Source organism: Mus caroli, unplaced genomic scaffold (genome assembly GCF_978045245.1).
Source record: "Mus caroli unplaced genomic scaffold, Mus_caroli_1 scaffold_18, whole genome shotgun sequence".
NCBI classification, from domain to species: domain Eukaryota; kingdom Metazoa; phylum Chordata; class Mammalia; order Rodentia; family Muridae; genus Mus; species Mus caroli.
In genome coordinates, this window is record NW_028227273.1 from 38400654 (window position 1) to 38416929 (window position 16276).

Consider the following 16276-nt stretch of genomic DNA (forward strand, 5'->3'; position numbering starts at 1 on the left):
GGGACAAGGGCAGTTGCAGGGAGGCCTTGGCTGTGACCCTGGGGCAGTGGGAGCCATGGAGGCTGTGGGCAGATGGAGTTGACTCTTCTCAGGGTTAATCCTCAAACCCCGTGGATACAGGGAGGACAGCCATGTTGAGAGGCTTGAGCAGGTCTGGGGGAGCATGTGATGGGTTGGCTTGGCTGTATTCTGTGCTGGTCACATAGACCTAATGGCATGGCCCTGTGGTTGGCCATCTGTGACTTGGCCCCATTGTAACTGAAGCCCAGGTTCTAGGACGGTCTGAAAGGGAGGCAACAACCTCCACTGACCTCCAAACATTGTCTCATCTCATCAAATTCTCTCTGCTCAAACAATGGAGAAACAGAGAAGGCAAAACACCGTCTGGCCGTCACATAGCCCTTCATACTGAGCTGAAGTTCCAGACAGACTCTGGCTATTTATGCCAGTGACAAACACTGTCTGGCTCTGCTGTGGGGGAACTTCTGTCCCCTCCAAATTACACCCACTGTGATTAGCAAGCACATCACTGTGATTGGTTCAGGAGTGGTCAAGCTAAACAGTCAAAAGGTTGACTTGTACTTTTCAATACTAGGAGGCTGAGAGGCAGGAGGGTTGCCACTACCTGAAGGATGGTCCGGGGTACACGGAGGCCTGTCCCAATACCCACTCTCATTCATAATAAGGCACATGGTGTCCTGCATGCAGTTGTTCCTAAACACAGAAACTCCTGGAAACCCTGGCTGAGGCCCTTAAGAGGGGAAATAGTGATAATTATTATCCAATTTCTTTCAATTGACTTTAAAAAAAGGTTCATTTATTTCATGTGTCACTCTCTTCAGACACACCAGAAGAGGGCATTAGATCCCATTACAGATGGTTGTGATCCACCATGTGGTTGCTGGTAACTGAACTCAGGACCACCTGACTCTTCAGAGGGGTTGAAGAGTAGCCAGTGCTCATAACCACTGAGCCATCTCTCTAGCCCTCAGTTGACTTTATTTTTACAGTCTGTGAGGCAGGTATGTAAAGGCCAGAGCTCCAGTCTCAGGCAGTTGTGAGCAGCCCAGCAAGAGTGCTGGGACTCTGAACTCAGAGTCTCTGTAAGAGCCTTGCATACTGTTAACTGCAGAGTATCTCTGCTCTCCAGCACCTTGATTTTCATGTCATTGTCACTCTGAGTCAGTCTTGGGTCATAGCCTAAGGAGACAGAGGTGAGGATCAAGAGGAGAAGACACCCACATGACTTTACTACAAAGGTGACTCTGGAAAGAGGTTGGAGAGGGGACGCCCCATAGGGTGCCCCAGTACCCCTAATCCCTGTCTGTGTGCTGCCATTAAGTAAGTCCCCCTTATGTCCCACCTTGTTCTTGGAGCCTTTGAACATGCTCTTCCCCCAGGTCTGGTGCCTTTCCTGCCACCTTGCCAGGCCTGGGCTGGGGCAGACACACAAGGTGACTAGAGCTTGTGGCTCTTGCTGCTGTGATAAGGGGAAAGGATGATTAGCACAGCCAGGAGGAGACAGATGAACAGACCAGAGGTTGTCCTGGAATTAAATGACCCGTCTGATTGTGCAGGAGAGGACTGGAGTGGTCATTAGCAAGGTTTAGCATTTAGATAGTTTGACACAGGATTTTACTTTGTAATCCCCAGGCTGGCCTGGAACTCACAGAGATTCCCCTACCTCTGCCTCCCAAGGCATGCACAATCACCTGGCTAGAGAATCCTTGAGGAGGAATCAGTGGGTGCCAGGGTGGCCCTGGCTGGGGCCTCACAGCACTTGGGGAGGTTTATAAAGGTGCTTCTGCTAGGAAGCCTTCTAGGGTTACTCCAGCTAATCCCCCAGGGTCCATAAATTTGGTCTTCTAAATCCATCCCCACCCTCCCCCTGCCAGGGACTTCCTGACATTGTCACATACCAAGTGTGGGTTTTTATTCCAAGACTGTAACCCAGAGTAGGCAGAAGGAAGTGACAGGTGTCCATGAACCTCACTTTCCCAGTCTGAGTCAAGGCAGAGATCGCCCTTCTCTGGGTATTCTAGGGGGAATGGGTGTGAGCACCCGGGTGCCCTGAGGCTGCAGAGTTGCTATGGTTACGCAGCAAGCAACCCCTCTTCCCCAGCCCCTCACCCTCAGACCAGCCTTTCCAGAGACCAGCGGCTCCTGGTATCATGGCAACCGTTTCCTCGGCACCCGCTGCGCTTCCTCATTGGCTGAGCCTGCTGCCAGCAGAGGTCAGCAGCAGGGTCATTGCTAGGGCCTGGGCACCTTTCTCCAGGTCTGGATGGGAATCCTGGCTTTAACTCCTTGGCTCCCAGGGGGCCCAGGGACCGGATAAAACTGCTTCGTGGGAGGATTCGTCTGGGAGACCCTCAGCCGCTCTCCCTAACACCACAAAACCTCTAAGGAAGAGTCTGGGCCTTCACGTGGCCTTCCTGCTTCTAGATAGAGCCTTCACTTGGGGCACAGGAGTCGGGGGTTGGGGGAGGAACCTGGCTCAGGGCTAGCCTGGACTACTTAGCCAGACTTTGTCCCCCAAAACAAGGTCAAGGAGGCCAGGGTGTGGCTCAGCCATGAAGCTGTGCAAAAGCCCAGGCTATATCTAACATGTCCAAACCACACCAGAGGGCGCTAGACTCTCGAGGTGACCTGATCCAGGCTGAGCTGTCCACAGCGGCCCTGTGGCCCGGACTGGGGGGGGGGGGGGGCGCAGCGTGGAAGGGGGGCTCTGCCTGATCATGGGGGCGTGTCACGGCGGAGACGTCATCGCTTGGCTGCCTGCCGCTGTGGCTCCTTACCAGCTGCCAGCCACACACGGTCCAGATGTTCCATCCCGGTAACAAATGTCGGGCCATGCCAGCACAGCGATCCCGGCAGGAGGTTGTCGCAGCCCAGTGGACACCACCCACACTAGACAGAAAAGCCCTCAGAAAGGGGAGTGTGTGGTGGGGAATACCTGGCCCCAAAACCTCAGCAATCCTTCTCCCTCGGCCTTTGATTCATTCAGGTATTGAGTACCAAATGTATATGAGACAAGGTCCCAGCAACCAGACAATGAAGAAAACAGCAGGAAAGTCTGGCAGCAGCTGTTGGGGACAGACAGAAAGTGAGCAGGGTGAAATGCGCTGGGGAGAATTCAGCAGCAGTGCAAATGCCCCAGGACAGGGGACACACATCACCCCAGACCCTCCCCGTCTCTCCAGCTATATTTGCTCTGTGTTTTTTGTTTGTTTGTTTGTTTTTGTTTTTTTTTGCCAAGACTTACCATAGAACCTACTGGAACCTCTTATGCTGAGCAGCCACGGCACAATGGCTCCTGCCCAGCTGAAGAGCTCTGCAATGTGTCCACAGAACAGAACTTGACAAACCAGGAGAGTAAAGGTCTTCCCATTTGGCTTTGCTTCTGAATCCAGCAGGAGGAGACCAACCTCTGTGGGAGCGTGGACTGTTTGTTGTGATGTGTAGCTGTCAGTAAAGCTGTGACAGCCTGTGTAACAAAAACACCTTCAGATCCCCAGGGCATCCTGCTTGTGGGTGCTTGCTCTCCCTCTCCTCTGAAGAAATTTCTAGAAAATGCTTCTCTCAGATTCCTTCATGGATTCCCAGTTGGTGCAACCTTGACACCGGGGAGATGGATCCGGGGTTGAAGTTCTTGCAGAGAAAGCAAGAGGAACTGAATTCCGATCCCCAGAAACCACGTGCATGCCGTCTGGTGTAGCTGGTGTCTGGAGTATCAAACCTGCAGAGGAGACAGGAAGGTGCCTGGGCCTCACAGGCCTGATGAGTGAGAGACACTGTGTCAAAATAAACCAAGGCAGGTGGGTCTCTGAGTTCAAGGCCAGCTTGGTCTAATAGTGAGTTCTAGGCTGCAGTGCCCTGCTTCCAGGCACCACTGCCAGCAGAACGTGACTTTCTGTGCACGGTTACACTGCAATCAGGATTTACAGCTCTGGAGTGCACATCTCATCTGGACAGTGTCCTCTGAAGACGGGGTTGTGACTTTCTGCTCTCACGGTGCTCATGGCGGCTTGGGTGCTGCTTAGAGGCTGTCGGAACCTGACGATCACTTGGCCAGGTGATCACACCTGCCAGGTGACCACTGAGTATATATAATGAGGTCCTAACGTGTGGGGTGACAGTTACAATGCTTCCCCTGTGAAGGAATATAGAATGGGACCATGTAAAATGTACATGCTAATCGCTTCACTAGGCCGGTTAACGGATGGTAGAGATTGATAGACGCAAATATCACCAGCCTCAGGGCACAGGGCCAGGTAAGGGCTTTCAAGGGCTGTGACCTGGCAGCCACATCTCACTCTCATCCGTCACACGAGGACACCCTAGGTTCCATGGAGGCCGACTAGAAACAAAAATGTTCCTAGAATTCCCCACCTCACCCCTGATCTATGAGGGTCTTTGAAAGCAGACACTGGCTGCAAACAACAGGGTTGTATGTCGATAAAACTTTATTTATAAAAACAAATGCTGGTGGGGCTTGGATTCATCTGAAGGCTTTGGGCCTGCTGGGTCCTGGGTGCTGCTGTGTGTGGTGAAGGTGTTCCTGGAAGTGAAAGAAGGCCAGTCTGCCCTGATGAGTTTCATTCCAAATGCAAGAACTTGCGTTCTGAGGTGGGAACTCAGAAGGAAGCCCCATGGGGAGAAGAATGGGAGTCATGGGTGGTTCTGCAGACACAGGACCCAGGATGAGTATCCTGCCTCCCTCTACCTAGCAAATCTCACACCCTCCTTACCTTTTGTGGAGGAGAAAATTCTGGAAACGCCCCCTTGCTTCTAGGCTAGCCCCCTAGGCTTCTGCAGAGCTGGGGAAGACTCCTGGGACCATGTAAGACTTCCCTATTCCCCAGCGGGCCTCCCCTTGCCCTTACAGGAACCCCCCCAAACCGGTGTCCCCATCCCCGCACAGCCCCACCTTCCTCGGCACCATTTAACCGATTACAAAGATTCTATTTTTATCTCCAAGAAAATTCAATTATAGACCACGACCTTTACATTTCTTCCCAGGCTCATGTGGGCTGGGCTGGGGTGCGAAAGGCTTACGCTTGCGCACTGAAGGTCAGCCATCAGACTGGGATAGCAGCCAGGAGAGAGGAGGCTGAAGGGGAAGGGGAGGGGAGGGGAGGGGAGGGCGATGAGGCTTGTGTGTGTGTGTGTGTGTGTGTGTGTGTGTGGTGGGGGAGGCTGAGGATGTGCAGAGGCCAAGGCAAGATGGTGAGTGCAAAGGCCAGACCTCTGTTGCTGTCAAGGGGCAGGTGTCTTGTCTTTTCAGTTTTTCTCTGACTGTTACCATTTTTGCACACAGGGGTTTTACTCCGTAGTTCAGGCTGCCCTTCAATTCACCATGTGCAGGTCTCATGGGGAGGTCTTGCCAGACATAGACTGTTCAGCACATGGGTGTGTCTCCCTTAAAATAGGTTTATTTCATGGGTGTGTGTGTGAGCATGCACACACCTAAGTACTTGAGTGCAGATGCCTGCAAGGCCTTATGAGGGCTAGCCTGGAACTGGCTTACCTGGAGACTGCCAGGCCTGCGAGTGCTCTGACCACATTGAGTCCTGCCTCAGCCCCATATATTTAGTCTTTAATGTCAGCACATGTAGGCAGAAGCCATGGGATAACGTCAGGGATCCTTGTTGCCCATTCTCTTTCTTGTTCTTTGAGGCAGAGTCTCACTGAACCCGGAACTTGTTTATTGGGTGAACCAGTCATCAAGCCTCATGGACCCTCCAGGGCTTGAGTCTCTAAGGCTGCATTACAGGGCACCACACCCATATCTTTGAGTGGTGCCTGGGATTGGAACCCAGATCTTCAGTTTTGTGAGGCAAGCACTATGGTCACTGACCCACAGCCACACCCACAGTCACAGCTACAGCCACAGCCACAGCCTCAGTCACAGCCTCAGCCTCAGCCACAGCCACAGCCACAGCCACAGCCTCTAAATCTGCTTCATTCATGAAGACTGTGTGAGAAGCCCATGGAATGTGCTAGAAGAGGAAACAAAGTCACCATAAGGACAAGTATCAGGAACAGACTAAGGGGAAATGACCCAAGAGAGTGGAGGCCATGGAGAGGCCAAGAGAAGAGTCTCTGAGCATTGACAAAGGAACCGGGAGAGGGCACAGAGGGCCCAAGGCAGCCTGAACATTGCCTGTGGGTGGAACAAAGGCAGTGGAAGCCAGAGATGGAAGAGGGCAGCATGGGGAGATCAGGCACTGCTTAAAGGGATGAGAGGAGCATTTGTGCTTTAACTCACAGGGAAGTGGAGCTGTAGCGATGTGGGCAGAGAAGGGACCAAGGATTCCCCAAGGACCTCAGATCAGAAGCAAAGGTCAGATAGGATGTGAGACTGACATAGATCAGTGGAACTAAGAATATCAACCTACATATCCTTCAAGCCACGCATTCATCCACCCATCCATCTATCAAAACATCTACCAAAACAGCCATCCATCCATCTATCCATCCAAACAGCCATCCACTGATCCATCCAACCATCCATCCATCCATCCATCCATCCATCCATCCATCCATCCATCAATCCATCCATCCATCCTCCTATCCTCCCATCCATCCATCTAAATATCTGTTCATCCATCCAAACGTCCATCCATCTACCTACCCATCTATCCACCCACCTTCCCATTCATCTATCCCTCCACCCTTATCCTCCCATCCATCCAACCAGCTCCTCGTTGGTCCATGGCCTGTGACCCTGTCATTTCTTTAGACCCTGGCTGTTTCCCCATCTCTGTCTCTCTGTCACCTCCCTCCCCCCCCGAAGCGTCAGCTGCGCCCCCCCCCCCAACCAGGTGTCCTGCACAGTTTTCCCCTGCTGCCTTCCTTGTCACTGGCTCTCCCTATCCCCCCACTTGCAGACTCCCAAGGTAATGACATCATTAGTTGCTGTCTTATAGGTACAGAATCCAATATTCAGCCCCTCCAGTCCCAACACCATTGTGACCAGACCTTTCTTGCTTCGATTTCCCTCTCTGGATAGCGGGGTTCCAGTCACTCCTTCTGAGATTCACCCTGGCATATAAGGATGCGTTACGTGATTGAATCTCACACCTCTGTGGACAGATCACTGTGTGGTGACATTGGTCAGTCTGTCTACCCTCTACCTGTGACACAGAAGCCTTTGGGCTGACATACCCAGGGTCTCGAAGTGAGACACCGGGTCAGGTCCTAAGGACTCCACTGAAACTGTTTTCTTATGATCTCCAGGAAGATTGAAAAAGAAAATGCTAAGTCTTGCTTTGACAGGTCTTGATCTAGAAGCTACGGGCCAAGGATGAAGAGCCAGGCCACCTCTGCCCTGCCTAGGACTTCTTCCTCTGTTGGGCAACAGGTTCCTCTGAGAGGCTAATTAGGAAAAGGGAGACACTTCCCCTCCCCCTCCCCTGAGCACACAGTGCCTGAAGGGTGTGCGCCTCCCTCAATCCCTCCCTCCCTCTCTCCCAAGCCAGGTGTGGTGGGAGTACCCCTGACCTGAGGGACTCAGTTTCCCCAGGTTGCGTCACCTGCTCCAAGGCTGTTCCCTGGAGAAAGGGGAGGGAGGAGAGGGAGGAAGGGGTGAGATCACCATTGAGGAGATTGTGGCTGGTGCCAAGAACTGAAAACCTGGCTCAGCCCAAAGAATGGAGTTTTTGAGGTCTTCTGGACGGGCAGGGTCAAAGAAGAAGAGCAGGCAGTCTTCCCAGCCACTCGCCATCCTGCTTTGTAGATGAGGGCAGTGGTGAGACACAGATAGAGTGACTCTCAAAAAGTCACACAGCAGATCCAAATCATAAATAGGATTTTAATCACATTTCTCTGCTGTTGTGAATTCAGAAGAACCTACATGGTGTTATGGGCCCAGTGCCCTGTCCCAGGGGCCACTGCCACAGTCCTTTGCCCCTGAGCTTCAGGGTACATGGCTGATCCTATCATGTTCTGCTGCTACTGTGTCGCCCTGTGCCCTTCTACACAATCACATATTTTTGTTGTTCTTTTGATTTTTTTTTTGAGGCAGGTTCTTTCTTTGTAGCTCTGGCTGTCCTAGAACTCACTTTGTAGACCAGGCTGGCCTTGAACTCAGAGATCTGCCAGCCTCCTCCTCCCTAGTGCTTAGACTAATGATGTGTGCCACCATGCCCAGCTCACATTCACATATTAATACACATCTTTTTTTATTTTATTGAGACAGGTGTCAGTGTGAAGTTGTGGCTGAGAAGAGTTCACTATGCAGACTTGGTCAGCCTTGAACTTGTGGAGATCCACCTGCCCCTGCCTCTTGAGTGCTGCGGTCACAGCTATGCAGTACCCATTCCGGGCTGCATTTTTTTTTCTTTCTCCTGCCTTTTTTGGACAATACCACAAGAAATAGTCCACAGAGCTGGAGCTGGGTATGGCTGCAGTTGCTTGTTATGCAAGCAATTTGGGAAACTGAGGCAGGAGGTCTGCTATGAGTTCAAGGCCAGTCTAGGCTACAGAGGCTCAAGACAAGACCACTCAGTGCCCAAACTGAGAAATGTCCCTTCTCCCTCTGCCTCAAGCAGGTCTCTGCCAAGTGCTGAAGCAGGCAATGCTGTCTGGGCCACCTGCAGACATAAACGCTGCGGTGGGACACAGGGCCAACCGCTGGAGTGTGACCAGGCATAGGCAGGGGCCATCCAGGCAAGGGACAGTGAATGGAGGGCAGGTGTGTGGACAGCCGCCCAGGACCCCTCTGCCTCCATCTCTCACAGGCTGTCACCAAGTGTGGACGTGGGGAGAGGGGGGCAGAACGCAGCTGTGTGATGTGGCTGAGGGGATCTGAGATCTCCAGAGCAGAGTTGGCCTCAGCCCTGGGGCTGGAGTTGCAAATGAATTGATTTGAGCTCTACACAGTAGCCTGGAGCAGGCACAGCAAGCCACCAATAACCCCAGACTGGCAAGGCTTCTCAGTCCTTTCTTTTTTTTTCTTTCCTCAGTCCTTTCTTAGAAGAAAAAAAAAAAAAAAAACAAAACAAGGATCAGAGACAAGAAGCAACTTAACCAGCAATCATAGGGTCCCAGGAAGCTCCACACTTACCTGTACAGACAAGGACAGCCAACAACTCTTTTAATGCTCTCCTTGGAGGTTGTAAAGTGGTTTCTATGAACAGAAACTGCCTCTTGACCCTGGGGAGCACTAACACACAGACCCCTATGTTCTAGTTGATTAATGGCAGACATCACTAATCAACAACCAAGCTCTTTCCAGGAGCCAATAAGCAGACAGCACTAGTAGATTCTAAAATTTCTTTTCCTGCAACTCTGAGACTGATGCTCATAATATTTTTGTTGGTTTTTTTTGTTTGTTTGTTTGTTTGTTTTGCTTTGCTTTGCTTTGCTTTGTTGTTGTTGTTGTTGTTGTTGTTGTTGTTGTTGTTGTTGTTTGTGTGTGTGTGTGTGTGTGTGTGTAGCCCTGGCTGTTCTAGAACTCTGTAGACCAGGATGGCCTTTAACTCAGAGATCCAATTGCCTCTGCCTCCTGAGTACTGGGATTAAAGGCTTGCGACAGCACCCCCCACCCCAGCATATTTATGTTTTAATGAGACATGGTCTCAGATATATCAGCTTGTCCCTGAGTCTTTCAGAACTTTCTTTGAAAGCTACATATGGGGTGATGCCTCCCCCACCCCCAAAGAAACAACAAAACTAAAATGCAGGATTCAGGGAGGAACCTATGTGGACCAAGCGTGACCTTGATGTGACCTTTGAGGAAAGGGTAGTCTGTGGCCTGCATAGCCTCTATCCAGCGCTGGCATGGAGCCTTGAACTCCCACCAGTGTGGAGGACCCAGTGTAGGCAGCTTTGAGGACAGGAAGTGTCCATCTTTACACCCGGGCACTCCCCAACCCTCACCAAGTTGGAACGGCGTGTCCCTTTATCCTCCTGAGAAGTGAGGATTTAAAAATAATTTTCCCTTTCGCTTTTCCACTGTCACTTGACTCCCAAGTTTGACTCTGAGGGTGCTGAGCAGATGACATGTGCCGATTGGAGAAGCCCTTGCCCCCCCTCAGCTGATCAAGTCGATGACAATCTAACAATGGAGGGCACATGGGTGTGACTCACTCCCTCCTTTCCACAGAGGGCCCTTCAACTCTGCTTTCTGGAGACCTGTGTTCTTCAGCCCCAGGGCCTTTGAACATTCTGTTCCAGCAACCACATGTTTGCCCCACATCGGGTCTTTGTGTCCCAACAAGGGGAGGTATCTAAGATTGGCCCTAGGCTGACCTGGGGACATGGGTGAGTAGGGTCACAGTGAAGCACAGGAAGAATAGCCAGAGGATAATGGGTGAGAAAACTGTGTGCAGGGCTCCAGGGTCCTTCTTTCAGAGAAATAAGAATTAAAACTGTGTAAGGCTTCGAGGGGCCCAAACCTGTCACGGCCCCTCTGCACCAGGAGCAAGACTTCGGCCCCGGGAGCAGGAACATGCAAGTCCAGTCAGTCTAGGAGCTGGGGGACTCCACTTGCTTCTTCTCAGGAACCTTTCATGCCAGGGCAAAGAGGACCCCATCTCAAGACCAAGTCCCCCTCTCGCCCAGGTTTGCCTAAACTCTATCCAGCATACAGGAACTGGGTTTACACTCCCGCCTATGCCATGTGACACCAGATTGGTCTTTGACCTCCCTGTGCCTGTTTTGTTGCACAGAACACCAACCATAGCTAGATCCTTGGAGGACAGTGTGCCAGGAATAGGGGGTTGTGGGGTGGAACAGAGACTGTCTGTAATCATTGAGTCCAGCTTTGGGGTTTCAGGCAGCTCCTTCACGTGCCAGCTACTGTAGCTACCACCAGAGGGCAGCAGTGAACACAGGGTCCGCTTTCTGCATATTGCCCTCCATAACTCCCAGGTTCCTCCACAGCACAAGCCCTTCCTGCAGCCCACTCTGCCCCACCCCTCCTGCTCCCTCCTCCTGGGAACTGCTGCAGCCACAAAGGTTTCTGGGCTCCTCCTGCTTGGGTTCTGTCCCGTCCCGGGCCTTTTCTAACAACACAGGCGTTTGTCAACGGAGAGCAAGCTTAGCCCAGAGCTTGTGTGATGGTGCACACCAGTCATTTCAGCCTTCAGGAGAATGAGACAAGAAGGTGGGAAATTTGAGGTCAACCTTGCTAAGTGTAACTCTGTCGCAAACAATCAAACAAACAAATCCTAAACATATCCCAGAGCCCCACAATGCCTCTTGTCTGGCAGCTTCAGTTTCTCCTGCTGTGACAGGGGTGTTGGGGGCTGCACTTTCTGGGCACCCTTGAATCACAGACTGTGGCCTTCCCAACCTGTACCAGCCACCCATGACAGCAAAGGCTTTGAATTGTGTTTGTAGACACGTGCTGGAGTTTCTGTCCTATGATGGCATTCGAGCCACTCTGGTATGTTTATTTTGAGAAAAAAAAATTCTTTACCTCAGGCTGACCTTAAGTTCATTCTACAGTCGAGGTTGATTCTTAAGTCCCTCATCCCCCTGTCTCTGCCTCCTGGCGGCATGAGCTCCAATCACAGAATCCCTACTCGGCTAGAAGAAGCCTTTTGTGGACACTGGACACTCGACTGGAATAGAAAAGAAAGAAAGAAAGGAAGGAAGGAAGGAAGGAAGGAAGGAAGGAAGGAAGGAAGGAAGGAAGAAAGGAAGAAAGAAAGAAAGAAAGAAAGAAAGAAAGAAAGAAAGAAAGAAAGAAAGAAAGAAAGAAAGAGAGAAAAAGAGAAAAAGAGAGGAAATAATTACCGGGTACTGGAAGTTGCCAAGAAGAGCGTGGGCATCTGGAGAGAGCCCTTCCATCCCCACAGACTCAGGAGGGAAGGAATGTTCCAGAGCGAACTTTTCACCCAACAAAGAGTCATACTGCCCTTCGTGTGTGTGCCAGGCTGGGCAGAAACCAGAAGTTTAGAGCCCACTGGGTCCCGCCCTGGGCCCAACACAGCCCCCTCAGAGAAGACCAGTTCTGCTGGTCTGCTCAAATATGGTCACTGCTCAGTACCTCCCCTTAGGGGGCTGGGTGCAACAACAGTGACAGTTAGAATATGCCGAAATCATTGTGCAAAATTAAGCGTTGACCCCGACCTTGCCGCCTGAGCCATGCCCCCAAGCCTCTCTTGGGGAATTCTAGGCTCCACCAATTTAGGTGATTGGTAGGATGGCTCACCTCACTCTTCCTACAGCCCTAAGTCACCAGCTGTTGCCACACAGAGACAGGACATCGAGGCACAACCCGAGCAAGGAGCCTGCCTCATGAGAAGCAAACTGAGGGTCATAGCATTTCTGATTGTGAGGATACCTCTTCAGCACAATATTGGGAACAGTCTGACAGGAAGTGGTTCTGGGAATGGTCGTCTCTGAACAGCGAAAAGAACATCTTACTAGGCTGAGGACCAGCATGTATGAGGGCCCTGGGGCAGGCTGGAACCTGTGTGGGAGGAGTAGGGGCAAAGGAGGAGCAGGAGGAGGCTGCTGCTCTGACTGAAGCAGAGGTAGCGATGGCCGCTCTAAGTGGCTGAACACATAACCCGCTTTGGGTTGATATATTGTTGCCTGTCTATGCTCTGTCAGCTGCGGGCCGATTGTTCTGTTTTGTTACTTCTGTGTAAATGGCATTTAACACAGCAGGGATCTAAGAGGGGATGAATGGCCACTGGAAGCTTCCAGACTCTCAGACCCGCGGTTTACATGTTCCCCTTCGCTGCACACGAGGACCGGGGGGCAGAAGCGGTTACTCAGTTCGGACAAACAAGGCAAGGCCTGGTTCCCTCCCTGATGGACGGCTGGTCTGCTCTGGCATGGCCAGTCCTGCCAGCACCCAGCTCCATAATATATGAGTACACACTGTGTGCAGACAACAGTGCCACACACCTGCAGGGACTATGCAAGGACGTGACACCCGTGTGCAACACCAGACATCTCCACGGAGTACCCAAACTTCAAGTACCTGCAGTGCACGAGAGAAACTACACTAAGGGCCCCTGAACACTATGCAAACCTCTGGCACCTTCTACACGCTCCAGTCTCGACTAGCACCAGGTACGCCAATCAGGGTCACCCCAGTCAGGCAAGAGGACAAAGCCGGCTCTGCTAAACTGGCCGCGGTGCAGGCTCTGGGAAGTCCTGTTCTTAATTTAGGCTCCTTGTCAATTATTCATGGCGCTCTCCCCCGTTTATGACCCAGTCCTTCCGCCCGGACTCTTCGGCTCCAGGCTCTTGCTCATGTCTCCAGCTCTGGGCCCGAATGAATGAATTCCAGAGGGGGAAAAACCCAGACTGTAAAACAAAATCGTTTCGTTGTTTGAGGCAGGGTCTCGGGTGCAGTCCACACTGGACTCATACTTGCAGCAATCCTCCTGCTGCTGTCAAAAAGTTATGCACCCCATGCCCGTGACTACTCTTTTCTTTAAGGTGTTTTTCAGTCTTTTGCTGCATTTCATCTGTTTGGAATGTCTAGTAACTCAGTGGACATGGGTGTGTGCATACATGTGGAGGTCAGCGCCATAGGAGTCAGATCTCTCTTCCACTGTGGGACTTTGGGGGTTGAAGTCAGGTTCTCTGGCTTGGGCTGCAAACACCTCTATGTGCCGAGCCATTTTGAGCCCCAACCCCACTTTTTTTTTTTAATGCCCAGTTCATCCTCCTTTTCCCAAGCTGGTCTCGAATTCATTGTTATCCCAGGCTGTTCAAAAACGACGTCCTCCTGCTTCAGCCTCTTCAGCCAGCAAGGCGGGCTTGATGGGAAAGATTTTAGGGAAAGGATATTTTGGCCAAAGGAAGCAGAGTGGGGAGACAGGCAGCAGGCTCAGGTCATCCTCAGTGTAACTTGAGGCCAGCATGGGCTACACCAGAACTTGAGTTTAAAAGGAATCCAGAGGAGACAGGCTGGGCCACGTGTCCCACGTCCCACGTGCTCCCCGGGCCTTCTACAGGCTCCTGAAGCACGTGACCCAACAGCGCCTCCTCACTGGGCAGGCCTCTGCGCGCAGGCGCAGTACTGTACACGGCCAGGCCCCAGGGCCGCGGCGGCGGAAGGGGTGACGTCACCGGCTGGGGGCGCGCGAGCCGCAGTGGGGTTTTGCCCCGCCCGCCAGGCAGCTCGGGCCGCGCGCACACGCGGAGCCGCCGGAGCCCGGGCCGACCCGGTGCCGGGAGCAGCATGCGGAGCCCGCAGGTACCGGGGTGCACGGGGCGCACGGGGGACACAGGGGCGGGGTGGGCGGCGCCGGCTTTGTGCTTCCAAGCTTCTCGGCCTTTGTGCTCCGAAGGGGGTCCGGGCTGCAGCCGTAATCGGATTCTGCAAGAAGGAGAGGGATGTGGAGGACCTGGAGGGATGGAGCTGGAGAAATGGGGACCTCGAGGGATGTGGACCCGGAGGGACAGAGACCCACAGAAACGGAAACCGGTAGAGACAGGGTCCAGGAGGGATGAGGACGCGCGCGGGCGACTTGGCCCGTACCCAGGGTCACCGACTGCACCAGCCGGGCGGGGACGCGGTGTGCGGTGCGCGGTGTCAGCGTCTGGAGCTGCAGACCGGGCCAGGCGCCTCAGATCACCTGGGGCTTCGGTTCCACCCTTCTGCAGTCCGGGCGCCCCCAACCCCCGACCTCCCCCAGCTCTGGGATTGGGACTCCTCATCCACCCTCATCCTCGCGATGCGGGGGCCTGTGGGGAACCCCGGGGAGCCAGCCTGCGGCCCTAAGGCCCCCGGTACACCCCAAGAGCCCCCCGACTGGCTGAGGGTGGTGACGTCACCGGGGGCGGGGACTGGGGCGCAGAAGGAAATGGGGTCCGAGAGCAGGTACCCCCGGTTGCAATGCGAGCTGGGTCAGGGCCAAGTTCTCCGCTCATCGTGGAGCCTCTTCACCCCCAAACCCCAGCACCACTATGAGCGAGGATCCTTTTGATTGCCACACCCCCCAAATCCCTGTGCGTTACCCCTTTTCCCTGCTCTCAAATCTGCCTCCATATGCCCCCGAAAACCTGCAGCAGGTGTGAGCGCCCATCTTCCCGGTCACCCCTCACCTCGTCGCTCCCTCCAGTAGAACCTCCTAACGGTCACTTCCCCGGGTGTCTCCTGGCCTGGCAGGGGTTCCCTTACGCTCACTTTCCAACCTGAGCAAGGATGTCCCTCCCCCAATAAACCGTCCTTGATGCTCACACGGAGACCTCTGAGGTGTCCCAAGCCTGGATGGGCACTCGGAGATCCAAAGAGTCTGCTACAGAGCAAGAGGGGTCCCGAGGGTGTTAGATTGGTGGACACATCTGTTCACCCATCTTTCTGCACCTGAATCCTGAGTCCTGGCTTCTGTGCCCCCCTGGGGGGTGCTGCTGTCTCTCCGGTGCAGAGAACGGCTGTCTGCTTTGTCTGGGCTAGCCTGGGACCCTCCTACTCGGGCTCTGGCCTCTCTCGCCAGCTGCGACTCCTTCCTTCATTAAAGGCCGGGTAGTGGGAGCTGCCATTTGCATAGACTCCCCTCCCCCCTGCCCGGTCTTTTCTCCTTTCTTTGTGTCCCTCCCCCTGTCAATCTCCAGCTGCCTTCTGTCCCTGCTCCTGCCTTCTGCCAGCTGATTTCTTGGCGGCTGCAGGCGGGCAGCTGGAGCTGGGGGCGGCTTCCCGCCCCGGCCAACCTCAGAGTCCCCAGCTCGGAACAGTGGGGGGACACTTAGGTCCCAGATAATGTCTGTGCCTGGCCTCCGGTCCGTCTCCCTGCCCATCGCGCCTGGGTCTCCAGAGACCCACAAACTCCTGTCCTGTCCCTTGTGGGGCCCCAAGGAGTATGGGGGGACACACCCTCACCATGACATTGCATTTCTTCTTGGGGATGGCTCTCCCACCCCCAGTCCCCCGGGGGAAACCAGCCACCCGCCACTGAGATTGCCCTGAGCATCCTCCTAATTGGGCTCAGGGCGAACGAACCGTCGCGGGAGCCCGGGCTTCCAGACGAGCTCTGCGGCCGGTATCGCGCCCTGGAGGGTGACATCCGTGTCCCCAGAGGCTTGGGGGGCTGTGGCCAGGTGCCAGTCTTGGGGCGGCGCCCGCAGGGGACAGCGATGCCGACCGGGTGTGGCCAGGAAGGCCGTGAGGTCTGTTCGCGGGTCCCATGGGATTGGGGGCTCTTGGTGTGTGGCAGGTTCACAGAAGGGGACCCCACATCCACGGTCCCCACGCTGCAGTGTGGCTGTGACCCTCCGCACACTGGATTAGTCTCAGAGCCTCTGGAGCCCTTGTCTCTACCCCAGGAAGTCGGGGTGTCTTCGCGTCCCTCGTGGACTC

At 53.7% G+C, this 16276-nt stretch overlaps 1 protein-coding gene and 1 long non-coding RNA gene across 7 annotated transcripts in view; one reads left to right on the forward strand and one right to left on the reverse strand.

The window, feature by feature from the left end:
* Positions 1-907: 907 nt before the first annotated feature.
* LOC110284398 (uncharacterized) lies at positions 908-2115 on the reverse strand. Its single transcript, XR_002376926.2, has 3 exons — positions 1920-2115; positions 1364-1480; positions 908-1200 (listed from the first exon to the last, which is right to left on the reverse strand). It is a non-coding gene; the product is annotated as an uncharacterized LOC110284398 (long non-coding RNA).
* Positions 2116-14011: 11896 nt separating this feature from the next.
* The window catches only part of Ptprs (protein tyrosine phosphatase receptor type S), a 64501-nt gene continuing 62236 nt past the window's right edge, over positions 14012-16276 (forward strand). For all 6 annotated transcript variants that reach the window (XM_085833034.1, XM_085833036.1, XM_085833037.1 and 3 more), the window contains exon 1: positions 14012-14173. The gene's annotated coding sequence lies outside the window, so the exon portion shown is untranslated. The remainder of the gene's footprint in view (positions 14174-16276) is intronic.